The sequence below is a fragment of the Temnothorax longispinosus genome, chromosome 11, assembly GCF_030848805.1.
Source record: "Temnothorax longispinosus isolate EJ_2023e chromosome 11, Tlon_JGU_v1, whole genome shotgun sequence".
Taxonomy (NCBI): Eukaryota; Metazoa; Arthropoda; class Insecta; order Hymenoptera; family Formicidae; genus Temnothorax; species Temnothorax longispinosus.
In genome coordinates, this window is record NC_092368.1 from 6,671,529 (window position 1) to 6,682,271 (window position 10,743).

The 10,743-nt window shown below is 34.0% G+C and overlaps 1 long non-coding RNA gene across 1 annotated transcript; it reads right to left on the bottom strand.

The window, feature by feature from the left end:
- Positions 1–2,063: 2,063 nt before the first annotated feature.
- Positions 2,064–8,607, bottom strand: LOC139822370 (uncharacterized). The gene is made up of 3 exons (XR_011734500.1): positions 8,428–8,607; positions 5,157–5,291; positions 2,064–2,483 (listed from the first exon to the last, which is right to left on the bottom strand). It is a non-coding gene; the product is annotated as an uncharacterized lncRNA (long non-coding RNA).
- Positions 8,608–10,743: the final 2,136 nt, after the last annotated feature.

A 10,743-nucleotide genomic window follows, 5' to 3' on the forward strand; every position in this document is an offset into this window, starting at 1 on the left:
TTAATAGGCAATTAGTTTGGCAAAATGTTTATGCAATTATATATAACAATGTATAATATCCTTGAAACACAATACTTTACAGTCTTCTTAATAATTTAAAGAAAACACTATGCCAAAATTTACATTTATTTGATGTATTGATATTTCTGTTTGAAATTATGTACACATCCTTATTACAGGGTATTGGTAGAAAAATTTCGAATATAAAAAACGGCAATAGAATGCTTTCGTTGTATTAGTTTGTTCGATAACGATTTATATACGCACGAAAGGTCTACGTGATCTTCAAATTTCTCGCTCGAATATCACTAAACCTCCCTCTCTTACGTGCCTAGACCCAGACGTCTCGACACGCGTTTTACGCACACACCCGCGCGGAAAAAGGATGAGTCCCATCTCGTCACGTCAACGACGTAAGATGCGCTTTGCAAACGGCCGAATCTCATAAAATAAATTCCACATCCGCGCGCGTGATCTCTCACCCCGCGCGATCCGATCGCATTCTCGAATTTATTTTATTCGCGAACGAAATACACACGGTAAATTACTTTTCCGACAATAATTTAACCACGTTAACATTATCGGGTATGTGACATGGATCTGGTTAAAATTTGTCGTTTTATTGCCTATTTTCTACTACTGCAACCACCGCGATACAAATGTCTGATTAATGAATTAGAATTAAATCATAAAGATGTAATCGATTAAATAAACTTTTGTCGATAGGTAATACTTAACAAAATTATATCACAAAGTTACGTTACCTAATTCAACCTAAGTGATATGTATAAATCTAAAAATCCAACCTAAGTGGTAGTAGCTTCTATTTTCTTTAACAAAATTATTATATCACAAATTTGTGTTACCTAACTTAACCCATGTGACATGTATGTCAAAAAAAATGTGAAATCTTTAAATTACGCCAAATACAAAGAGAATATATATATTGCTTTAAAAAATAATTGTTGTGCAACTATTTTTAAAAAATAAAACCCAAGTGGTACATATCTTTGTGTTCCCATTCAAGGGTTTTCCTATTCCAACCCAAGTGATAGTAGCTTTAATTCTATTTAATAAAATTATAATATTACAAAGAATTATTTTAATCACAAAAAATTAAAAAGGTAACAGTACAAAATAAAAATATTTAATTAAAATAAAATAAATAAATTTTTCTTGTAAAAAAAACTTGACGCTGCTTTGTTTACTCTCGTCACATTCTTCCCTAAATTATGTTTTTTTTTTTATTCAATCAAAAATTTTAGTACTTTATTAAATTCCGAAGTCTAGCAGCGCCAAGTTTCTTTACAAGAAAAATTCATTTATTTTATTTTAATTAAATATTTTTATTTTGTACTATTACCTCTTTAATTCTTTGTGATTCTTTGTAATATTATAATTTTGTTAAATAGAATTAAAGAGCTACTATCATTTGGGTTGGAATAGGAAGATACTTAAATGGGAACACAAAGATATGTACCACTTGGGTTTTATTTTTTTTAAATAGTTGCACAATTATTTTTCAAAGCAATATATATATATATATATATATATATATATATATATATATATATATATATACTCTTTGTATTTGGCGCAATTTAAAGATTTCACATCTTTTTTTTAAATACATGTCACTTGGGATAAGTTAGGTAACAGATTAGTGATATAATTTTGTTTAAAAAAAAATTGAAGCTACTACCACTTGGGTTGGATTTTTAGATTTATACATATCACTTAGGTTGAGTTAGGTAACGTAACTTTGTGATATAATTTTGTTAAGATTATATGAAATTCTTGAATGTAGAATAATATTGTTGCATTGACATTAAAATAAAAAAATCACTCACCGGCCGATGCGCAACAGCGGAGTTGTAATACTACATTGATCAGATAAATTATCTGAAACATACAAATATTTTTACATTAAACCATTGCAGTGCCCAAGATAATCGATACATATTTGTATTGTACAAGTAATGAATTCATTATTCGAGTATAATGTAAGGGCAAATCACGTCGCGCTTGAGAAAGTGGCGGAATCCGCCACGGGGACAGCAAAATAATAAACAAATCCTACTCACCTTACGGTCGTTCCGCCGTTGCCCGATGCCTCCCAGGCCCCCTCCTCCTCTCTGTGGTCCTTCACCGATGTCGCATCTCCGTCGACGCACTCACTCACGACATTCACGAGCGAAAATCGACGATATCGTCGCTCATGATCGCGCGACACTTTGCACGGCACTCCCGGTATTAATCTCGCGACGCGGCGCGTACTTTATTACACGATGATGGAAGGATTACGTCGGAGATGCCTGTACGATCCGCTCGACGATCCCATCAGCTCGTGATGCCCCGCAGGTAAACGCGACGAGCGAGTCTTACATGGCGGAGAGAATTTCGTAAAATCATATGGCCAACTTCGCCAGGAACAGCCGTCGCGTGGACGCTACACTTGCTGCTTGTCAGGCGATCTTGCTTAACTGTAATCATAAATAATCGATTTATGAACATTGTATCTATCCTCCATGATCGCCAAATATTAAGACACGATTATATTACAAGATTGAACATACGACAGACTGCAATCGCTAATTAAACACGATATCGTCGCTTACGATCGCGTGACACTTTGCATCGGCACTCTCGGTATTAATCTCGCGACGTGGCGCGTACTTCATTACACGACGACGGACGACGGAAGAATTAAGCGGGGAGCACACACTTCTGCATAACGCATAATGCGTAAGCATAAGAAAATTGATTGGTCCATAGTCCATACACATGTGCATAAGGAAATAGACCAATCAATTTTCTTATGCTTACGCATTATGCGTTGTGCAGAAGTGTGTGCTCCCCGCTTTACATCGGAGATGCTATGAACGAAGCTATACAATCCACTCGACGCCTGTTACTCGATTTAGCATCCGCTCGTGTCCTTTATCCATGTTCCGAAATCGATAGTAATTTCATTCTGAAACCGCACGACACGAGACGCGAGGCGAGTCGAGTCGCGAGTCAAGTTGACGATTGCAAAAAACGAGACCGATTATCCGAAAAAAGGTAAATACTATCGAACGCGATATACATACCTCGGCATCCATATAAATTCCGCGAAGCACATGTATTAAATGAGCATTCGATATATCACAGTTTTCCGTAATCTAAATCGGCGATTCGTGTATTATTCCGCACTGTATTCCGAAAGCAATGACTTCTGATGACTTCCAACATGGATCCGCGATCCGCGGGCGCCGCAAACGCGCGCGAACGGCAACTCGAATAGTGGGGGTAAACTAACTAGGTCGAGAGAACCAATCGGCATCGCGGAAAAAGACCGAGCTACATCTCGAGATTTTCGAAAAAACTTCGATATATTCGAGTATCGATTTAATTTCTATCTCGGCAATTGTTCAAATGAAAAACGAAGCTACTTATAAAGCCCCTTGCACAATGTCAGGCAACAGGCAATAAGAACGGGGAATAGAAATCAGAAATCATGTATAAATCATGTATAAATGAAGAATAAACAGTGACACAGGCAATAGACACAGAGTTTTCGTCACGTTGGAAATTCTGTGCCTATTGTCTGTTGCCAACCAATCATAGCATTCAAATTTTTTAGGTTGTAATTAACAATTTTTTGGTTATTTCCTGTTCCTATTACCTGTTGCTTGGCATTGTGCAAGGGGCTTAACGATCGATACGAAACACATGGCGCTATCTTCGAGCGTCTTCGCGATCAAAAAATTCGATATAATCTATTATTTCTAGAATATCTCTTAACATTATACAAGAAATATTAGTATACTTTAATAATGTCAGTTTATAATTCTTAATGTTCTTTGTAGTTTAAAATATTCAAAATACTAAAAGTTTTCAAGAAACATTAAATTTCGTACGTTTTCAATATGCTATATTTATAATAGATGTAATAGATTTATGATAGATGAGCTGTGGTCCAGTTATCTCTTACTTTTACGGTATGTGTATATAAAGCATTTATCGTCTAGAAAGTTAGTCTCATGTAAATGCAATTTATACAAGGTGTTTCAATTGAAACGGCAATTACACCCTATATGTGACTATTATATATATACCGTGTGTATCAAAAATTCAGGAACAGCCAATTATCTCAGAAAGTATTGGTTTATGAAAAAAATATTTCAAGTTGGAGGGTTCAAAGAGGGCCAATAAACGATCTTATTAGATTTGGCCGTTCCGGAACTTTTGGTACGCACGGTATATATCATATATATGTATTATGTATATACATATACACCTATATTTTCTAACTTATTAAACTGCGCGTCGATTCTTTGTCGGACTTAAAACTTTATCTTAATATTTTTAATTTTAATATTATATTTCAAATCTGATCAATTAATTTTAATATTTTAATAGTTAATTTTAATATTTTAATATTTTAATAGTTTTAATAGTTTTATTATATGATACCAAAAAAGATATTCAGAAATCAATTGATTGATATGAATCCTTTACAGGTATATTAAATATGAAAGATAAGACAAAAAGATATATTTTAAAGTTCTCGCCCTAGAAGTACATCTACATCTACCTATTCAGTAACGTTTAAAAAAATCATCGACGGATGACGAATGAGAGCACGATATAATAGACATAATATAAGTAGGAACAGTAGGTAGTAAGTACTCCGTCAAGAAGTTGGAAATAAATATGGCGATTCACACAACTAATAACATGGCGATTGTCATGGTAACTAATAATAACCGAAGCTGAAAAACACAGGTAACAGAAACAGAGAATATTATTCTGTTCCTGTTGCCTGTTTTTCATTGTGCATGCAGCTTGAAGGGCGCTCGCACAATTAACAACATGGCGGATAGTTTACCACAAAAATCAAAGGCATACGAAGTGTACCTGCTGTTCTTACTTATACTGTGCAATAGAGCTGTTTTCTTTAGCTGCAGTACGACAAATTTTGCATTTAAAATAAGTGTTACAAGAAAGCATTAGAGAGTGAAAGAGAATAGATAAAAATTGTTACAGAAAAAATACAGAATATCCAGCTGAAGAAAACGAACTTGATGATGCAATAAGGTGGAATAAAAGCTAACAAAAAACGAAAAACGGAATCCGCCTATACCCCTATTCTGTAACTCTTAACGACTCACCTCTTCGTGACTTTGTTCACGTTCGATATTAGCCAGACTAGACCGCGAGCTACGTCTGGTGGAGCTCTTTTCGTCACTTAGCAGCTGTGCTACTTGTGCCTTGTTATCCAGCTCTACCAGCAGCTCTACCAACAACTGCAAAAAAACAAAAACAAATGGTCATATTATGAATCCATATTATTAAACAAATTCAATCAAATTTTAATTTCTATATTACTTTTATATATATGTATATATATATATATATATATATATATATATATATATATATTTGCAAATTAAAATTAATAATATACCGTATATATATATATATATATATATATATAATGTATATATATATACAGTGTATCATTTTAAGTGATTCAGCTGAATATCTCTTAAAGTAAAAGAGATTGGAAAAATTGTTTCAGACAAAAGTTGTTTGGTTCGAAGGGGGACATAAGATGGTGTCATTGGTTTGACCATGAATGGTCGTTTAAAGCTCACGTGAACGACACCTTTAATTTCTTAAATGGAAACCCATATTTTCCAATACATATTCTTGTAGCTAATCTCGAGAGCTTTTCAAAACATTATAATAAAGTATTTTTTCGTTAAGAACTTTTGGAATTATGAGGCTTGAAAGTTCTAGTATTTTGACATAAAATACAAAATATCTTGTAAAACATTAATTTTTCGGTAATGTTACCTTAAAACTTTTATGCACAGAATAATGAGACAAATCAATTGATATGAAAAAAAGGCATAGTTCCTTTAAGAAAAAATATGTAATTTGCAACACGCATCTGCATACTTTTTCTTCAAAGCAACTAAGTCTTTTTTTGTTGATATTTAGTTGAATCACTTAAAATGATACACCCTGTATACACACATTATATATATATATATATATATATATATACATTATATATATATATATACATTATATATACACACACATACGTACGCACGCGCACGCTGTATGTATATATACAGTATATTATTAATTTTAAATTTGCAAAGTTTATATGGTTATTGATTATAAGGTTTTAAGTTTTAATACTTGATAATCTAAACATTTAAAATTATTTAACCTCTGATAGCAAAGCGTGAGTGTGCAAAATCATGTAAACGTGTTGCTGAAACCAATTTATTTATTGCCACAAACTTTGCGTAAACATAAGTCGTATATCAGCTAGAGAGAATTCCGCTAGAATTCATACTTATGATGCTTTTACAGCAAAGATATGTAAATTATTGCTGCAAACTGTTTGCAGCAACAATATGCAAATTATTTCCATCAATAACATATAAACTGTACACCAATGGAATCTCTGAGCATAAACTGTCATTGCTGGAAAAATGTGATAAATATTGAATAAACCGTTGCTTGAAGCAAATTCAATATTCTTGCTGAGCATTTGCGGACGCAGCTTTACGTGTTATTTGCGCAAACGCTCGTCACGAGTTTACAAACATATTTCATACATATAACAGACGTTTTGCTGTCTGAGACACAGTATAAGTAAGAACAGTAGACACACTTCGTGGCAACTATCCAGTCTATCCGCCATGTTGTTGATCGTGCGATCACGCTTTATTTTATATGATATATTATTATCTTTTTATCTTATCCATAAACGTCTATGATCTTATCTTAATATCTAATACTCAGTTACCACAAAGTTACCATGACAATCGCCATGTTAATATGTTATTAGTTGTGTAAATCGCCATATTTATTTCCAACTTCTTAACAGAGTGTATCTGACGAGCGTGGCCTAGTAGACAGCGCACTGGTCTATTGAGCCAAAGATCCCGGGTTTGATTCCCCGTAGAGCTAGAAAAATTATATTCGCTCGTTCTCCTCTCGGAAGGCAATGGCAAACCACCGAGAGTATGTCTTGCCAAGAGAATTTCTCTAAAAAATCTAACCGTTCGGAACCGTAGGTCCCATATACAATGTGTATAATCTACGTGCGCAACACATGTATATGCAGTATATGAAGAGAAGTCACCACGTTGGGACACGAGTAATAGGATGATGATGAACAGAGTGTACCTACTGTTCTTATACTGTGTCTGAGACATGTTGACTGTCAATGCTTTAAACAACAAACTTATTCTTAGACTAATAAGGAATTTTTCAATCACAGGTTTCTTTACTTTATAATTATTAATTGTTAAAATATTGTTTGTGCATAGATTATACATGTGTAACTTGGAGAAAGAAATTTTGTCAAAACCATGTGCGTATTAATTATATATCATTATTACACATGATAGTTAAGGTAGGCGTCTCGCTACGTGCTAGTCATGTGACTGTTTGTAGGTTTTCACGTTCAGAAATATATTTCAGGCAATTTTTGCTAACGAAAAAATAATTTTATAAATTATGGTGTAAAATTTCATACGTGACAAAGTATGTTACTTTTTCCAAATTACGTGATTTTTCTCATTTGATTCCGTTTTGATCAGCTGATCATGCGAGTCGTCGAGAAAGGTTATCATCTCCTTTTCGACTAAATTTTGACAATTACTGAGAAAGGGTTTCAAAACGCATGACAGGGGTGTCAATCACTATCCAATTCGGCTAAGAAAGACGAGCCCCATAACCTGCAACTAGAGTGATTAGCCAGCGGCGTTGCCAAGTCTTCCCAACCTCACCTCGACCAAAAAATGTCTGCTCGGTTACCGCATTTTCACTAAAATAAACTAAAAAATTAGCAGCGAAATCTCCGGTAACCTATATATTTTATGGTTGCATCGGATTCTTCGAAATCTAATGTACAAAAAGCAATGTTTTTTTCTCACTTCATCTAATCGAAAAATACGAAAATATGTGATCGAAACCGTGATAGAGCCTTCTTTTCTGTATGAAGTAATACAAAATTTGTGATTTTCGAGATCGATTTTCTAGGGTAAATAGTCGGTAAGGAGCCACAGAAAAAATCGACTGCAAAGCTGATCATATAATTTGATATAAAATCCAAAATCGAAAACTTTATCTAATACATGCCCTGACGAGACGACTACCTTAACATTATATGTTAACGCGAATTAAAATTAGAATAAAAAATTAATAAGAAAAAGAATGTTTTAAACGCAGATAAAAAAATAAACCGTGTAATTTTGCAATGTGCAAAGATCATACAAGATTCCAGAATAGTGCTAAGCTTTTACTCACTTATTGTACATGCTGCATGAAATACAAAAAACCTCGTCAGTTGTATTATTTACAATTCTACACGCGTATTATTTTAACAAAAGAATTAATACAAACGTTATCTACCTCTCTTTGAGATCTCATGGCGCAATCTTGGAGTATCTTCACGGCTTCGAATTTACCTTGGTCTTTGATAAAGGGCGCCGAAGTTCTTTAAGGTAGTAGTAATAGTAGAATTCATCTTTACAGCCTTGTGCCAACCACCATATGGTATGTTCTCCTTTTTCTGTGCTTATTCTCCTTCCTCGCTTCAGCTACCTAAAACAAAAATCAAGATTAATCAGAAAACAATTAATTTCTAAAAGCTTCAAAAATTCAAAAAAGTTAAATTAATACAAATTTAGTCCCCTCAACAATAAAAGCCTTGATGTAGAACAAATCTTAATATAAGGTAGCAAAAAAACTTTGTTAACAGTGAACCACTGCCATATCTTAATTTTCACATTAGGTAATGTATTTAAAAATACGGGAGTTGAAATAATAAATTAATGCTGTCACGTTTCCGTTATTAGTTGTGTAATGTTGTCAAAGAGAGAAGTTTTATTGTTAATCTAAAAGTTTTAAGCTTTTTTTCATAAATCATAATAATTTCTGCATTTATCCATAATACTATTATAAGTGAAAATATAGGACACTTTAAAAGAACTTATTCAGTTCTATCGAAATTGATATATCAATATCTATTTAATATCTCAATATCCATATCATATTACTGATACTGAATTTTTTGTTTTTTATGATTTAAATATTGATTATATTAAATATTACATTAAATAGTATAAACAATGATTAAAAATATTCATAACTGTGATTAAAAAATTAATTTTGTCCGAATTGTAATTTGTAAACTACTTTACAAATAAAATAATTTCTGGTAATAACCTACGCAATGTAAAATTTACTTATAAAAATTAAAACATTACACAACTTGAACTTGATATGGATATTGTTTATGATCCACATTTGAGACACTTGTTCGATGGTGACCCAATATTTAATGTCTACAATCAGGAAGCTGTAAACTTGTCAGTCGGAGCACCTGGTCCTGACTTATTAAAACATTGTGCAGAAATGCTGAATAGATCCACGCGACATAGACTGATAAAAATAGAGTATTTTAATATTGCATTTATCTTTGCGTTTGACAGACAAAATATACTTGAACAATCAATACATATTCTCAATAACTTTTTGTATCTTTCTAAATTATTATCTTTAAAAACAATTTATTATCATAATATTTAAAAATAAGTTATTATTAATCAAATAAAATCACTTTTATTTTTACTTTGTACTTTGTACATATGTACGTTGGATTTGTTAAATCGTGCAAGTAATAATGTAACTACAACTATAATATTAATAATTATTATGACTTATAGAAAATAGAGTCATAAAAGTTAAAAAAATTACTTCTATAAGTAAAAAATATCTATATATTATTGTTTCGTGCTCTGCCGAGGTATCATCGGGACAAGAATGATTGCCGGGACCACCCTGTCCAGGGCGCGAGGCAAGAGCCGAGGAGTTAGCGAGAAGTGAGTTTAGATAACGCACGCCCTTGATTTGATTGACAAGCACAATTTATTTCAACGCGATATTTGTACAGTTTTTTCGCACTTGCGCGACCGAGCGGGCTGAGCATCTGCGGTAGATGTCGGGACGGAAATCTTGCGTCGCTCGTACTCTCTGTGCTTGTTCGCGAAACGGAGATCTTGCAGAGCGATTGAATACCGCCCTCGCGATCAGAGATCTTGAACGCGACCGACGGATATCTTGCTCGCGAGGCAGATGAGCGACCGCGAACACGATAACTCGCGAGATGATCAGGCGCACTTAGGTTCCCTCGGGGACGCGATCGTAAGCACGAGGTGCACACAAATTCCACTGAGAACGTAACTTAATATACGAGACGCGGTAAAGGCCTTCACACACAAAATCGCGTAAGGACGTAAAACGTAAGCGTAAGAAAATCGACCAATCCCAATCAAGTATTGCGCTGTACGTAATCCCAGTAGGGGAAAATACTCGATTGGGATTGATAGATTTTCTTACGCTTACGTTTTACGTCCTTACGGCATTTTATGTGTGAAGGCCTTATGCCACGTTAAGGCCTTCACACATAAAATGTCGTAAGGACGTAAAACGCAGGCGTAAGAAAATCGATCAATCCCAATCAAGTATTTCCCCCTACTGTGGTTACGGACAGCACAATACTTGATTGGGATTGGTCGATTTTCTTACGCTTACGTTTTACGTTCTTACGCGATTTTATGTGTGAAGGCCTTTAACGATGAGAACGGCGCGGCACGACAAGATGGCCGCGAGCGGGGTCGATATCAGGATCGAACTCCCAGCGAATATTGTACAGACTTGCTATAT